Genomic DNA, 17435 nt, shown 5'->3' with positions numbered 1-17435 from the left:
CGACAGGAATAGTCGTTCATTATATTGCAACGTCGATAGGAAATGGCGATTTTTTTCATTTTAAATATGATCACCATATTTGTCCATGTTAGGAAAGCAATTTTGGCATAATTGTGGTGTTCATACTGAGATAATGAAGAAAGAAGCTAAAAGGCCAGTACAATTTGCCAAGCGTACATGCATCCTAAAATAGATTGAATTTCGTGGTAAGCAAGAACGCAGTTGTCAGTCATAGCGAACTAAGAAGAAAATTCAGTTTCTCTTGGCAAGCTCTTTCAGTATCTCTAGTACAGCTGGCACGCTTTTGGGTGTGTTTGATACATATATATAGAACAATGTTAATTTTGTACTTGTCCAATGAATCTTGTCAACCTAAAGGCTTGCAAGACTTCCCTAGACGTTTTTCTACCCATATATGTAAGTATTCGGAGGCTCTAGGATCTAAGGATTTAGACAAGGCATAAATTCTTGTTCTTCTCCCATTTCTTCTCTTCTGCAAACGTAAGAGATCAGGTCTTTCATATATTCACACACCTCAGCCTACATTACCACTCCGTCTGCCATTTATATAATGCTATGACACCAGAGTCAATCGCTAGCGAAGCGCGGACTTTTAGCGCTGAAACTTTTCGTAGAGTGACCGCCTAAGCTACTAATTTCCTATAAAAATGGCGTCGTTTTCTCAAAGAGCTGTTAGATTCTCATTAGACTACACGTGACAACAACGTAGGATAAATTTTGCGTTCGTTCGAGCTCTAGAAGACATCGGGTCCAGATCGTACTCTGAAGAGAGCTCCGCCAAAAGTGGTAGTCACTTTGCCTTGCTCTTTTGCGTCCTATGGAGCCTCAATTTCCCTTTAGCTCTTTTCCCAGTAGCAGCTGCCTCCTGAAGCGTCGTAACGAGCTTTTAACACCATCGACGAGCAGCACCGCTGCTGCATTTTTCTTGCGTGTCGTCCTTGAACGTTAACTGCAAAAAGCAAAAGCAAACGCGGGCTGTTTTGAGGGCATGCTATGGCCTAGTTTTTCTCTACCACAACAACCTTTACCAAGAGGCTAGAGGGGAAAAAAGCAGCCAAAAAAGGTTACTGCACCTGCCTCTGCTAAGCGAAATGTGGACGCTGGCTGAGGGTGTCTGGTATAGCGTTGCGCCCTTGTAGTCTATGCTGCTTATACTGTTATAGCTGCCGACGGTCGTAAACCTCAATAGTGTTGCTGTTGGTTCATGGTCCCGCCGTTGCTAAGCTGTCCGTGCTGGACACCCAATGTCGTTTTTGGGTCTTTCATCGGTATTTACTGCATTTCAACGTCTTGTTTTTTTTACGCGTTCCTCCGCGCAACGGGATAGGCTGTAACCGCGTGTCAGGTACCTAGCTCTTCTCTACGCGCGCCTCGTTTGAACGCGTGCATGGTGAGGCTCCTCGTGAACTGTCTAAGTAGCCTGTACACACGCGCCTATAAAGAATAAACGAAAAAAAAAAAACAATTGCATAGAACATATGTATAATCTTTCGAGAAATAGCAGATGTAGGCGGAGGACCTTCCCGTAGCGGTCTACGGCAGGATATGTGGATGGTCCTTGCTGTTATGGTTATTTACGCCCGATGTTGATGGCTCCTGTATGAAAGGGTAAACAGATATTGTAAGATGGAATTTCAGAGGCCGATCTTTTATGGACGAAATTATTGTTATGGTTTTAAACTCGCTTCGCCCCAAACGATTCGACTTCAGCATAATATTTATCGTCACTTGAATGAAACCTTTTACCATCCCAGTAAGAATGAAGCAGACTTTCGCTTCTAAGGCTACATGGAATCAATATATACATGCAAACGAACGCAATTTATCTGTGCTTTCTGCTAGTTGCCAAAAAACGAGTGCTTTTCTGTTGGTTGTTTACGGCGAGATAATAGACCTAACATGCCTGGAGGAAATTATATTTATAACCAACGAATTAACGGCTCCCTGTGCTTAAGTTCCTTGACTGGCCCCTATGGTAGCTGAGCTGTTTTCGGCCCATTATTACCACATACGATACATAGACTCAGTATATAGGTGCTACTAATTTCCTTAATTCCAAAGTGCTCCCAGAGCGCTTCCCATCACATTGCCTCAGGCCTTATAGCGTCAGACTTGCTTGGTATATGGCAGCCGATGGTGGCCCATTATCTTCAGAACCGCTTCATACCAAGGTCTATTTTATCGTACAATATACTTGGTGCATAATACATGAACTGATGCTAAATTCAAAACACCCTCGGAAGAGCTGACCGATGATGGTATATCGTGGCTCTTCGTTGATGTGAACGAAGCCGACCACTAAACTCATTCATTAAATTTACCGCTTTAACATTAGTACTGATACATTTGACAGAAGATTTTTGTAATGTTTCTCCGGTTCTTACTGGCAACGGTTAACACTTAGATGGCTCAGAGTGTTTTCCTTGAAAAACACACTTTTATAACAACACCATCGACAACACATACTTTTCGATGCACATTTGTTCCTTCCGTCCCATGACTGTGATTGCCTTTCGGATAAAGTAGCTTTTTTTCTGTTCCAATTTTTACCTAAAACATGGCGACCGGCTGAAATAGCATCACATAACCTATGCTATTTTTTTTTCTATTTCCTTTTACCTGTCGTGGCGACTCCCTATGTCGGGTGATAGTGAAACGGCTCGTTTGCTGTCAACGGCGAAACAAACGTAAACTGGTGAGGTATTAAGGAGGGCAAGCAACGATATTACGATATAGTCATTTACGAGGCACACGAAAGGATCCCGAGACAAGAATTGAAAGATCGAACAAATTTGGACGCTACTGGTCTTACCGTTCCTCGTAGTGATGACTCTTTGCACAAACAGGGCTGAACATACTCCCATATGAGATATACATGATGTTATGTTCACCGTCGCGTCGCTTTGAATGCAATTTATTACCTGCATTTGACGTTTGACATGATAACACAATAGGTAAAAGGGAGACTGGGTGTTTCGTCAGCAAGCATTGTGCTATCAGTACCATTATAGTCATGATGCCAATCAGATGCCAGCCCCTGCCGTCCGCTTCAAAACAGAACTAAGACGAGTTACTTGTACCACTATAGCGGCGGCCCCTGTTATTTCTGCTACTTCAACGGCTACAGATACGATGAACAAATGAATAAAATAGCGGTGTAGAGGCTTCTCCATAGACGCACTGATAAAGCTTTGGCCGGGGTGCTCGAGCAGAACTTCGAGTGATGGCACTCGTCAGGAGTGATTTGTTCTTCGGAAGAATGGGGGAACACAAGCGGCAATGGTTCAACGCCCAGAGAAAGTCCAGTGTCAAGATTAGCAGTGCCTTTAGCGGCAACTAGACGTACATATATAGTGTTGTTACAATGCTCAAAGATTGAATAGGATAAGGCATGCATTATCGTCGTTGAAGAACGAAGAGAAAAACGCAACACTAAATCAATGAGATTAAGGGTAAGGAAAAAACGGGTCTAAGTTATTGTTATTATTATTTTTGCTGTTCGAATCCAATGACTATTTCCGACAAATAACACCATGCAAACTGAAAAAATGATCTTGATGAGATACGTGTACAAGTCCACTAAGGTTAGCTAGCTAGCTAGCTATAGATGTTGAACACTTGAAGGGAATCACACATGAGAGCTCACAAATAAGCTCAAAACATTACACAAACATCGTATCTTATAGGCGTATATATGGCTGGCTAATTGGTATCGCTCTTGAAACATAATCCACATGTATTTAATACTTATGAAGAATTAAAAAGATTGTACTATGTTTACCATAGCGCGTTTAGACCTTGAAGAATATGTTATCTAATCCATACGGGCTTAGGGTCATAGGGGTTAGCTAGCTTGGTAAACATAATATTGCCGAATACGGCCGTATGGACTACAAGTAGTAATATTACTTTACATAAACGTCTCTCATACTTTTTTTTAACTAGATTGCGGCCAGACTCGAGAAGGGTTTCTTTATCTTTGTTTCCGCTTGGCAAATTTTTTAAATATTATAGCTTGTACTAGTTGCATTTGAGAGTAGCTAAATTGCAGAAAATAGGCAATTAGTAGGGCCTCTTTCTCTTTTTTGTATTTGGCAAATTTTTTAGACATAAAGGTTATGCCAGCTTTTGTTGCCGAAAAACCAAACAATTTCGCTAAATTTCTAATCGCAGGGAAACTTTCTACCACGATCAAATGTTATTACATCTGATCTTTTTTCTGTTTTTAAAAGGAAATGCTCAGCTTTTCGATACTTTTTTGTTTAAATTTATTATACGACCTAGGCAAGTTTAACGATGATAAACTCTTAAATGTAGTAACTTTTAAAAAGCTTCCAGTTTTTCACACCTTACACGTATTACCTTTTAAGGTCTTCCTTTAGGTTTTTTATGTGAGCATTCGTCATTACCTTTAGGACCTTTTAACCTTTGAGACAAAGTCAATCGGCCAATTACTATGAGTGAATTTCCGCCTCTTTTAATTTCTTGCAGTTCCTTCATATCTAATAACTTTCACATACTTCCAGAAACCAGAAACGACTTTTGTCACTATCGCCATTCCCATAATCGAAGCTGATGCACCAACGTCGCCGCTGGAAAGAGCCCGCCAAACAAAATACACAAACAAACCCGTTTAGACATATGCATCTGTATCATATGATGCCCAGACAACTCTAAAGTTCCCGTACTGGAACGGTGGAAATCTGTCTATCTAGTGAATGTTGACTAAATCATCCATTCGATTTGCTTGTGAACAGCCGTCCATAGCTCCACGCTTGAAGCCATATAGACGGACAGCGTCGAACGATGAAGACTAACAAAGTCAGCTTACGGCATACGACCGCGCCAGCGAAACGACCGAATACGCTGTAATATAGGGACCTAACGCGGTTCACCGTTTCAACGCCACTGCGTTGATGCGAACCGTCGTAGTGGCGCAATGAAGAACATTTCGAAGAAATATATTTAAGATGCTATTACCGTAAGCAGATTGCTGTTACAATGCTGTATCTTGCTAAATGCTATTGAATGTTATGGTGACGATTTTGATATTGCCGACGACGATGACATAATGGTGCGTGAGCCTGAATCAGATCTGATAAGATTACGTATACAGCTGATGCATTCGACGGAGCAGAGTAAGTAAAGAGAAAAAAACACATTACTAAATAACAAGTTGCTGATAGCGGGCAAAGTGGGAAATGGATACTAGACTCAGTCTAGGTCTTGATCAAAACCGCAATAAGATACTTAAATTGATACCGAACTGTATAGTATGTCAGGTACGTAGCTAAACGAGCTTTTTCTTATGGTTTACTTTAAAATACACTTTAGTTCAAATGCAGATGAATTTTTGAAGCATGTCCACGATTTTGCTTACATATACACCAGTGTTTCGAGCTTCTTTTAAAACTTTAGCCGTAGCAAGTTAGAATCATAGAGAACGCTGATGAACTAGGTGTGATAATGTAAAAGAATACATGCAGGCTTTAAACCTAAACATCAGGCTCACTGCGCAATCGGCAGCGGGTTAGCACATCCGTGCCCCTGACACACGTCTGCGAGGATCATAATATGTGCGAACGAATATTCGACGGTCTTTGTGAGCTAAAAAAAATACTAGATTTTTCGCCCATGACCGCTCGACGATACGGAAGAGAAGTAGTGCAAGACAGACCAGGAAGCCGGGAAGTGTCCCATTAGCGGACCAGGCTTACTTCAGCGAACTTTGTAAGCGTGCAGGCACGAACTACAAGCTGCGGGTCTTGTAATTTGTCGGAATAAAAGCGAGTGGACAAAGAAAAAGCAGCGTGTTGAAGTTGGGGGACCTGTCGTGCTCACGAGACCCGCGAAATTGTAAGCTTAAGCGTTACCAACAGACGAGCGGTGCTCGTTAGGGACACGCTGGATACGATGTGGGAATTATTAGACTGGGCGTTTGGCACAAAGGGCATTCTTGCCCGATATTTTGCTGGAATAAAACGAAAGCAAGCGTTTTGGAGCAATTATCAATGTTTCTAGTATGCGTTAACATGAGGGGTGATCGTTGCCTAATTGCGATAATTATAATTTCAGTAGGTAATTTATTATTACATTGTTGTTATTTTATGTACGTATTTTGATAATAATTATAAGTAGATTAGCTTTTTCACGTTACAGAAATACACTAGTGGGTTAACATAAAAGTGAACTCAAGCTTTCCGCTTATTAACTCAGCTTCAACTGTCGAGAGCTCGCAGCTCAAAGCTTGTTTTCCACGCTATTCGAAGACTTTGTAATAGAAATATTATCAATAAAAAATTGAAAAAAAAAACGTGATTTTTAGCAATAAACCATACAATAACTTGTAAACTATTAAACTAATTACAATGCGATCGTTCCATAGCTGTGCAATCTTGCCACTAAAAGTTTAGTCTTTTAGGTGACAGTGAAACCAGCAAAAAAAGAAAAAAAGAATATATATATATAGATTAGAAAGCAAAAAAATATTCGATTTTTTACGACTATACAAGTAAAATAACTGCTTATTATTTAATTTTAACAGGACACTATGGTCACGAGTGACGTTGCCGCCGGGGTTACTTGGATGGAGCTGTCGTCTCGTTCAACATCTGGGCTGAAGATACGCTCCACTAGCAACATCATCGAAATCATCGGCTTCGCTGGAGGTATTAGCGTTGTTCGATCAACGTGAGGAAAAATCGGCGATCAGCACAACTCAAGGCCGAGGGCGAGACGCCATCGAGTGGTTTTGCCTTTTACGGCGGCCCCTGAAACTCGCGCTGGGATCCCTCGAACAACCGGGAAAGGTTTGGTATCTGTTCTATAGGCGAACATATACAGGACAAAAAACCAATAAGTCCTGCACCATCACTTGTAACCTTCCCAGCGTTGAGATCACGCCAACTGTCGCAATGAAGGCTCACCACGTCCAAACGTTCAATAATCAGACTCTGCTCTTCAGTCTGATTAACGTGACCTTAGCGACGACGTTGATGTTCGGAAATATGGTTCGTCCCGGCGTCTATGCCGCATGGCAGGACCCACTACCGCCCAGACTTCGTATCAACAACATACGTAAGTCCCTGTTTATATGTATAGATATACATTGTGCTGTGATAAACAGAAATTGTTCACTGATAATATGTACAAGAGTAATGGCATACTCATACGTCTTTGGCCGTGATTATGTGCACTTATGTTTAGTGGCATCGTAATCGATACATGATAGATTACGCTCACTTTGGCAATAAGAAACATGGATAAAAGACATGAACCGGCACTAAGTATTTATATAGCATTAGACATGCTCAAACGGTGTTCTAACGCGGTTACAGTATCGACCAGTTGCTTTATTTCAGTACAATAAAAATCGCATACGGAGAACAGGTATTGTTTTTTTCTTTTATCTCTGTCGGTTGTTAGTTTTCCGCTTTCCATTTAGCGGCCTTTTGTTACTGTGCCGAGCTGCATTGCAGGAAACGCAATAAATATACAAATAGACCTGTCTGAGTTTAAAGGCAGTTCATTGACATAATATGTCATTTACAAAAACAATCGCCCCTCACACGTGTTTGAAAAAGAGAAAATTAATCAGATCTCAACGCCGCGTGTCGACACCCGTTGACTTGAACGACTCAAAGACTCAGCCCTTAATTCTACTGAAGCAAACCGAGCAAATCGAACTGATATAACTCAATTAGGCTGAACAGTGAAGTGGGGCGTATAAGACGTGACAAATAGCGCACTGCCCTACCATCGTCTGCTCGTAATTTTCACAAAAGACTGCCAAAAGTGTTGTCCATGCAGAAAAGCCCGGATATGTTTTGGGCTTTTTTTTTCTTTTAGTTGGACAATTTGCCGATCTCCGGCTAGAAGAGGCAAGTTAGCTCTTGGTCGTATAGTTTGAAACTGCCAGGACTGTTACCGTTACTTCTGTGACCAGTCAGCCAATTGCATTAACTTCTTCTTTCTTTAGGAGAGCAACGGTGACCGCGTGTGACTTGGTGCGTCTACATAACACTCATTAACGACTACACTTCGTTGCAGTCGTTCCCGAAATCCCGATCCCGAAAATCAATAGGGCTATTTCTCGTGGCCTCCTCTTTCTCGTTACATACGTACCATTGGTACCATGCCACCGATACTCTTGGTGCTAGGCTTTGGGTATTAGAAGCATAAAGCTCTGAAGGCCACAATTGATGGAAATTTCTTTTTGAAAGTCCTTTTCCCCAAACCAGAAAATAAAAACAGCCTCAAAACAAAACACGTTTAAAGAATACGGTACTTAGATTTAAATAAATCACGCATCCTAAGAGAAGGGTATTGAGGAAAGCTGACACTCGGAGCTCTAGGTTGAACTTAACTGTTAAATGGTATATTTGCAAAGTATTCGGTATACATGTCTCTGTTCTGCTTAGCTAAAACGAGCCTTTAATTTACTCAAGAAATACTTTGTTCTATGAATATTACCTATAGAAAATTTGATTCGAAGCATACATATTCCATTTCTCTGGTTAGGCATGCCGCCTGCATGACACGAAAGGAGTGCCGAAACGATCCAGGTGGTAAACACCATTCTCCTCTTAAGGACTTGACTATCAAATAGTGTTTCGTCATTAAGCATTAAAGAGCACTGACCTCCTTAATTTACCGAGAGCTGTCGTCGTCACCACATTTGTCCAAGCTTTATCCTATTTCAGCTGTATTTGGCCTCCCTATCCGACCCAGTCAACCAAGTTAGATTGAAAAAACCCCACGGCAAGATATAGCTCGGGGCTTCTCGCCGGTTGGCAGAATAGGGTCATACTATTCTCAAATGGTTTATGCTGTCGGCAATTGAATTAGCAAAACGGGTTTGGTCAAATCGAGTCCATCTCGCTTCCTTAGGTGTCCATATTGCAAATCATTGTCAGCTGCGACCACATTCGATATCCTGTCATTTGCTCCTAGCCCTGTTCTGTCCTGTCTGCTAGTCCCCAATCAAGAGAGGAAATTTTTTCGTGGAATTCGATTTCTTATGATACGAACAACAATTTGAACTCGACAACAGTTTAGGAGGTTTAGTTTCCTCCGTTTTTGTTTGACAGAAGTCCTAGCTGTTGTTAATGGAGGTGAACTATAAAGGGAACCAACGGATTTTGAATACATCAAAAAAATGGGTTTGTTGCACCACGAATCGCTCCATAATATCTCAGTATGTGGCACCTTGTGCTTTTGCTTCGAGAACTCTTGATGGCACCGCAGCACCAAGCACCACAGCGGTGCATTTGCCGATATGACTCTTACATTGGCTGTGGAAAGTGTCTAGTATTGACCAACATGAGAATTCTCTGACCCTCAGTAGTGCATGCCATAGCCATTTTCTGCATTTATGACAAGGAAGTATCGCTTTTTCATCTACTACACCATAATTCAATCTACCTATGTGTTCATCCATAGTACGATCTTTGAGAAGCAAGTATTGCCCTGCCACGGTTCAGAATTGCGGATGAGATGTAACCAGTCCACAGCAGGACCTATCCTCATCAAGTCCTTTAGGCATGACCGGGCAAATCAACGAAGTTGTGTGGCCTGTTGACTGAGTTTGGCAGAACGAAGGGTCTAAGAGTTTCTGCACGAATAGGCCGGAGGATTTTAGAGCTGTGGTGTATCGAGGGGAGTAGTTCCGTAATGTTGATTGATGATAGCCTGCTCCGACAGCGAAAAATGCACTAATATAGTTAAAAATAGTTTAGGATCTATGTATTAATAATACATATCAATGCGAAGGGCTGTGAAGCGTCTGGCTATGATTTGTTTGAATTTGAGGAAGACCTACAAGCGTCATCATCTACTAAGATCTTCGAATAAAGTAAAATATATATTCCTTTATTGGTAATATTTTCGACGTGCTTAAAATGATTTTTTATTTGCAAAACCAAGGCTACAACGATCAGCGCGTTTACGGTATCAATTTCGAGACATTCCAAAATAGTTAATGCTACGCCTGGTACATGAGGATACCCACTGAAACCAAGCAGTGACCGCCTTGTAGAAGACTGTAATTAAAATTTGTTTTATATCAAGCGAATTATAGAAATGGAAACTAAACCCAATGACATACGCTTCCCTTGTATATAAAGCACGACATAATACACCTTATATAAAGGTGTATTATGTCGTGCTTTAGGGAGTAAGTAGGTCGGTTAGAAAAGTCAAGTTGCGACAATTATAGGTTATTGTGAATTGAGACTAGACGTATCAATCTCAATATCTGCAGATTTTCAACTAAGACCTTAGAATCTCCAATAACTATAAGCTAGTTAAAATCGACGCGATACTATTCAATATAATTCGTCAGCGAGAATAGGACAACCCTTAATGGCAGGTACCGCTAACCGGGTGCGATATCAGTAGAGATTCCACTGCTAACACTATGTGTGACACTTGTGGGAAAGGTGAAAAAAAAAAGGACCAACTTCGTTCCTTTGCAAATATGTATAGGTGTGTGTATGTCTCAATGCGTTCGTTCTATCGACTGTAAATCTCAGTGACGTGACCAGTAGACATGCGAGCTGCGGTGCAAACGTTCGCCATTTCCGACGGACCATGAGTATCATGTTTTCTCGCCCAGTCTTAAATGGCTGACCGTTCCGAATCGAACTCTGTTAGTCGAGCGAATGAACGTAACATATTAGACAGGACTTTTTTTCCAACCCATCCTTGTCGTCTTTATCTTGACGATGATGACCGCATTACACTCCCTAGTGCCTGAACGGAGTCACGCGCCAGCAGTCGCTACGAGTTTCAAGCTTGTCGGTATGTGTGAGTTTGGATGTGTTGGTCTATGCTAACAAGCAGCCGACACCCGGAGATCGACAGCAGACAACTCGTCTGCTTGTCACGTTTCTTTTCTACCTGAGCGTTTATTCGTCGCTCGCACTTATCGCGTCCTCGCAACGGACCGATTAGGTGCGTTCAGAAATGTCACCATCGTCGCTTTATCGCTTTTCGGTGACACTTACTCGTCGTTTCATCATTTCTAAGCCGTCATTGAACGTAGCCCCCTGGATGTCGCTACTGCTGTTTCTAGTTGACGCCGAAGATCATTCTTATGGACGGTTATCGCGTGTCCATCGACAACCGCGTTACTAAAATGAGTTTGTACTGCCACCACTCCCCACCCCAAGGATAGCGACGTCACGGCCTCTACTGTTAAACCCTCCTCTAGCGGCATCGTTGTCAAGCGTGTTGCACTCGAACGCGGCTTTGAAGGGGCCGAAAACTATAAAGGCAACGCTGTTTGTATACGCTGTAGAGTGGTGCTATGATATTTGTTGCCATCTCCTAATTTTACCAACTTTCACATATGTATCTTATGATGATGGCAGTTGTGGCTCTTAGCCGAGCTTCTCGCTATTGGATCAACGTTGATATATGCCTATAAATGACGGTACAGCTACTGTGAACGACGTCTCATGCTGGAGGCAGCGTGTCGCGTGATCGACACACGCTAACACTGGCTACAATAATGACAGACGCAGTATAAGATGTCGCTCTGACTGACAGGATTCTATCGTCGGCCCACATGAGATCCAACTTGACGGTACCGTGCGCTACCGTTGCCTCATCTAGTTTACCAGTTTCGATACGACTACCGCTTATAGGACTACATTATATGTGCTATAATTATCGCACGCACTTTTCTTCATGCAAGCTGTGAAACCCTCGTTGTCGAATTCGTCTCTGTGCAACAGTACCTTTGAAGAAGCTTAGACTAGCCACCCAAATTGCTGGTAGAGCTGCTATATACAATTACGTCATCATAATATTGGCCAGGAGAAGATTCGTACGAGCACTCGTGAAATATACGCTCATACAACGATCAAGCGTATAATATAGAATACCTGTATAGTTGTGATCTAACATATATAGTTTAGCCAATTGTCTGCTACATGGCTGTGTGGCAATAGGACCAATGGCGAGTGAAATTCAGCATTCGGAGCATAATTCAGTCGATGCCTATCTCGGTCGGCCAACATGACAAGGAGGGGTGTCCATTACATCAATTTTATACATAAAATTGTGGATCTGCAACGAATATATAAGGTACCTCCCGAACTAGGCCACCAAACATTAGCAATACGACGGACGGAACGTGGTGGGGTTGGGAGGAAGAGGATGCATGCAACAGTCTTTTCGATTCGATTCGATCAGGGAAAACGAACATTGGGTAGAGACAAATGGAAAAAAGGGAAATGTCCAGATAATAATGAAGAGTGAAAACATTATATATATACATGTTATACATCCATACTATTTATCTAGTTGGACATAATTGGATTGTCGTTGTGAATCTGCACCAAAGTAGTGGTCTGTTGATGTCTACATTGAGCTGTGTTTGTGTTGGAAAACCAGTGCATGATTATCCATTACTGATAAAAATTCAGAAGGAAGGAGGTGTGGAGAATGAGGGTGACCGCAGGCTTCAGGTAGCTGATTAGCTGGCTAGTTTGGCGGGTAGATAGGACAGCACATACAGCCGACTCAGACTCGCGCGTGGTCAACGTGCGTACCCTACGGCCTAATTACTGTTCACAATTGCGTGCCTATTTGGTCTTCATTAGTCGTATCGTACTGGTTGTAACAGTAGTAACTAATAGCGATTGCAGTAATACTAGCCATTTACAAAAGCAATGGCGGTACCGGACATCAAGAATTTGAAGCAGTTACATTTAGCCACTTGGAAGGCCTCTTTTGTTGTTGTTTCTCTACCGTGGCAAATCATCTAATGACGTCTGGTCTTCGATCAGCAACTATGGCCATCATAATTACTGAATAAGACCACTAAATAATAACTAATAATAACATTAAGTGCTCATATGCTATATAACTGATTTCCACTTTACCCTTTTATATCACTAAGTTAGGGCTTCCGCCTCTTCTAGGCCTACCTTGGATGATGTGCAAGTAGCTGTTGTTGCCGTCGTACGACTAGCTTCCTTCGCACCGGTGCGACAGCCTAGGGCCATGTAACGACTATATAGCGCAGAGCTGCCGCGATACGTCCACCTCGTCAGTCAGCTTCGCGAAAGAGGAGTTGATCGTGCCGACCACGAAACGGTGACAAAACGGGCCCATATGACAGAAATATCTGTGCCACTTTGGCCGCTCGTTGCTTGTTCCGAGCACGAAATGAAGACGACACTCTGGTCGCTTTCCTTATGTGATCTGGCCAAAGAATAGAGAGGACTAATGGAATTATCATTACAGCCAGTACTTAAAGATATTAAACAGAAACCCTAATATCTGCCGTGCCCGATTTCTGTATATGAGCCCATTGAATTAGCCATGCATTATCGTGTAGCCGGTAAACAGGCCGACGGAGCGGCTTTTCAGTAAACGCACTTGTTGCGATAAAGCACAACGCGCAACTATAATAACGCTATATTATCATGTTATTTTGCCTCTGCATGTGTTGTCGTCACCTGAGGCACCTGTGAATGGCGATTTGTCTAAGGAGCGGCAGCTAATGGTGATATCCTCATAATTTCCTGAAAGGTATCTAGGTTCTCCATGATAGGGTAGCGGCAATACGTTGTCGACTAAACTTTCGGATACGTAAAGCGGTTTTTAGGCTCGAAATCGGACGAAGACATACTTTGCTTTGTGTCGGAAAAGAGCAGCTGTTGAGCGCAATAGAATCGGAGCTACAACACAATGCATTTATTAGCACCATTTCCGCCAAGCGAACAAACGAGAGGACAATTGACAAGTCAGAAGCCATAGAACAAAAAAAAAAAAAAAAAATGCAATTTTGGCTGGGATATCTAGCGCACATGGACTGAATGGCTATTTTAAGTATAATTTAGCGTTCATAGAGTGTAGCGATTTCAGTGTAGAAAAAAGTTCGGAACCCATGTATATGCACACATATGTGACAACTGAAAGGATAACAATAACTAGATCCTTGAGGACTATCTTCTCTTGATGACGGCCCCGTAAAATCTACAAAAATGAAAACAGTTGTGTGTTGCCAGTATTTCAACGCCAAATGCGTTCCCTAGTCAGTCCACTGACTCATTCAGGAAAGGTGCGACCATGTTCTAATAAATCAGACATGATTTACCAAATAAACTAATAGCGATCTATAATTCAGGCTCAGTGCAGACTTAGAATAAACATAGGTGGCCGTGCAGAGATTTGATATCCTTAATTACAAATCTTTAAAATGATACTTCTAAAAACACTGCCCCATCCACGCCACGGACCGGTGCAATACCTTCGATATTCAGATGTTAACGAGCATTCCTCCAGGACTCACCATGGCCGCGCTTTTGAACTTACATTAGTCAGCGAAAAAATCGTTCGTCCACGCAGCGTTGACGTGCGATCTACACCAGGCGGCTGGTGTTTCAACCATCTAGTAGTTCCTCTCCTTCTTTCATTAAGACTTTAAGCCTTCGCTGGCATCTTTCATCTTGACGGTGATTCTTCAGAGCGTGTAAGCCCATCACAACCCCGATAACCAGCTGGGAAGGATTTTCGCTTCGATGGATGGCTTCTGCTCCAATTTGAAGGAATTTGCGAAGCCGCGTTATTCCCAAAGGAAGAGTGTTGCTTCTTACGGGCGCTAATTACCTTCCCACATCAGCAATCTCTTAATTTGATTTCCTTACAATAACAAAGTTAACAGATGAGCGGCTTTGTATGTGTGCATATTTACACATTTTGACATATATATATATATTCCATAATGTTTCTATCATATATTGTCTTTTCTTTTTTAGTCAAAATAGTGTAATCTATCTCTATAGTAACATACTTTGCCGCATGGCTAATGTATAGAATATTTATTTTTCGTCATCTTTTTGAAGATGCACGTTACTTCGACGTTCGTTGACTGCTGCCACCGTATTTATACCATTGTATGAATACAGTGGGCGTATTCATACTGTGTCGTAATGATGCGTATCGTAATTCCGCCAAAAGTCATCATATAAACAAACATGCAAAACTAATGCATTATAATCTCATACAAATGCGAAGCCAGAATTTCCTATTTTCATAGTTTAGTTTTCTACAAGACCGAGGGGTTTAGAGGGCAAAACGACGTCGTATTTCTGATACATGACAAATCTTCACAAGCCGTTCCAAAATGAATGGCCACACATATCTGTTTGTGTGTAATAAACGCACAATGTGGAATTAGGAAAATCTGGAAAATGGTCAATGTCTATCCCGCTCACCTTCGCTCAGCCCTGGACATTTTTGCTTTTCCTAAAAACTAACAATTTCAGGTAAAGAACATGCCAGTGACGCTGCTACTGATGATTGTGATCCTGACATTGATGCTGCGGATAGCGGAGACGGTTCCGGCCGCAAAAAGGATAAAATATGTTAAAATATTTATCTAGTAATATATGACTTTTAAGCACTTAAAAGTCTGATCATGAAAAATGACATTGAAATTTTAGTAAAAATCTGATATTGCAATAAAAATCTGCTTCAGCTTGTTTTATCTAAATTAAAAATTTTTGTTTTCAAAGGATATCTATGCTTAAATGTTTATAATTTATAAATTTTTAATATTTTATTAAATTAAAATGTATTAAGTTAAATGCAGACTAGCTTCCAGGCGTAGATTGGGGCAGGAACGACTCCAATAGATCCTGTAGACCTGTCACGGCCTTAATCGCACGGTTGATATTCGCTCAAATGAGAAGCAAAGTAAACGAATTAAGGGGCACTTGCCTCTTTGACCAATTTCTCCTTCTGCATCGGCAGTGCTAGTTTACTGTTATCTATTCTATTATGTTTCACGGGTGTTTGTTTTCGACATACCTAGTCAGTAGGATCCGCTAAAAGAAGACTGAGTTCTATTTTCTAGGATATTCCCGGGCGATCTCTTGGCCTATGCCTTTATCATCCTCTCGTTAAGATCTGCTTCAAAGCAAAAATCTAGATTGTCTGTTGAGGCCTGCGACCGTAACGATGACAACAACGACAAAAATAACGAGAATAAATTCACTCATAGTCTTTCGCAGTTTACTCAGGAGCGTCGCTCAATGTTTGTTGGATAACAAATATCGAATGCGGCGGTTGTGACTAGCGCAGAAAGCTTAATCATGGTCCTCAATTTCATCGCATAATGCCTCTGCAATTTCTTCTTGTGTCGCTGATGGATACCTGTGAGTTTTCTTGAAAAATCCCGTAGGAAAGCTAAATGATCCTTGCACTCTTATCAATCGTCCGGCGCTAACTGATGTTGTAAAATATGCATAAAAAGCATATAAAAAAGCAGAGGACTGTCACCAGATAATAATGGCGTCACTATAAGAGGGTCCTTAATATTGAGGTGCATGATCAGATCACAAGCGTACAATTGAAAACTTTCAATGAGAGAAAAGTTAGCTCAGTATTTAGCCTTCGGAAGTCGCAATCGCTGTTTCCAGTGCGTGTTACGCATTCCAGAAGCTTAGAAAAGTCTTGACGGATCTATTCGAAACACACGATTTGCTATAACTGGCTATTAATTCAAATGATTGACAGACAAGAACATTTTCGAACAGAATGACACAAAAAATCGGCCTCGTATTTGCTCGATTTTCATCGACAGTCAAACAGTAACCAATAATATGACCAACATTCTTCTACTGTTCAATTAACAGTAACAACGATAAGGATACGCAAAAATAAGTGCAGCAATTAACCCAGTTGATGCCGAATTCGATTTTAGTCATAGTTACATCGTGTGCAGTCACGTTTACGTTAAATACTGCCGTATAACATCATAGAAGTTCGGTACGGGAATCGTCGGGGGGTGCTTGGAGGACATAGCGTGTGCGATATAATAGAAAAATAAATGACTGAGTTATAAGTTTAGTTAAAGCGCTAGTCGTTCAGCAGGTTCAATATTCTTACTGCACGATACAATGTATTGGTAGAATTTCCATCCATCGAGGAAGCAAGCCTCCCTAAGTTACATACGAAGTCGAATCTCTCTCTCGCCTTCTCTCTTTCATTTCATTTTTTTCTTATTTCATTCAGAATACTTTGAATAGTTCGTCGTTTTCAATAAGCGGAGTATAATAATGCAACATACATTATTGGTCCTTAAGCTTATTATCACCTTTAAGAACCGTTTATACAGATCCTTTTCAGGAGTTTGAAATACGCGACTTCTAACACAGTTACAAGCCTTGTACTGTTGTGCCTGAAAACTGGTTTGGATTATCAGTGGTAATTTTGCGACTGTCAAGCTGTTCTCTCATACAAATGCCGCGATTGGATCTTCTTTGTTTGAAGGATGTTGACTCAAAGCATGTGTCCTTACCAGCATGCGCGCCCATGTACTCCTTGCTTCTTACAGCTGCCGACACGATCCATCGCCGTTCCCTTGAATACAAACATACGATTGCTTGTACGTGCGC

General features: G+C 41.5%; 1 long non-coding RNA gene across 7 annotated transcripts in view; it reads left to right on the top strand.

Moving 5' to 3' along the window:
• LOC147753184 (uncharacterized) overlaps positions 1–15529 on the top strand; it is an 84378-nt gene extending 68849 nt beyond the window's left edge. For 3 of the 7 annotated variants that reach the window (XR_015311946.1, XR_015311945.1, XR_015311951.1), the window contains exons 2-3: positions 6566–7098; positions 15303–15529. This is a non-coding gene — a long non-coding RNA (uncharacterized LOC147753184). Of the gene's footprint in view, positions 1–2746; positions 3474–4547; positions 5160–5214; positions 5304–5344; positions 5878–6565; positions 7099–15302 lie in introns of those variants that run through there. The other 4 variants (XR_015311948.1, XR_015311947.1, XR_015311949.1 and 1 more) reach the window with 4 other exon arrangements.
• The last annotated feature ends 1906 nt before the right edge of the window (positions 15530–17435 follow it).

This window comes from Varroa jacobsoni, unplaced genomic scaffold, assembly GCF_002532875.2.
Source record: "Varroa jacobsoni isolate VJ856 unplaced genomic scaffold, vjacob_1.0 scaffold_674, whole genome shotgun sequence".
Classification (NCBI taxonomy): domain Eukaryota; kingdom Metazoa; phylum Arthropoda; class Arachnida; order Mesostigmata; family Varroidae; genus Varroa; species Varroa jacobsoni.
The sequence above is the reverse complement of the archived record's forward strand: the minus strand, read 5'-3'. Positions and strand labels throughout refer to the sequence as shown.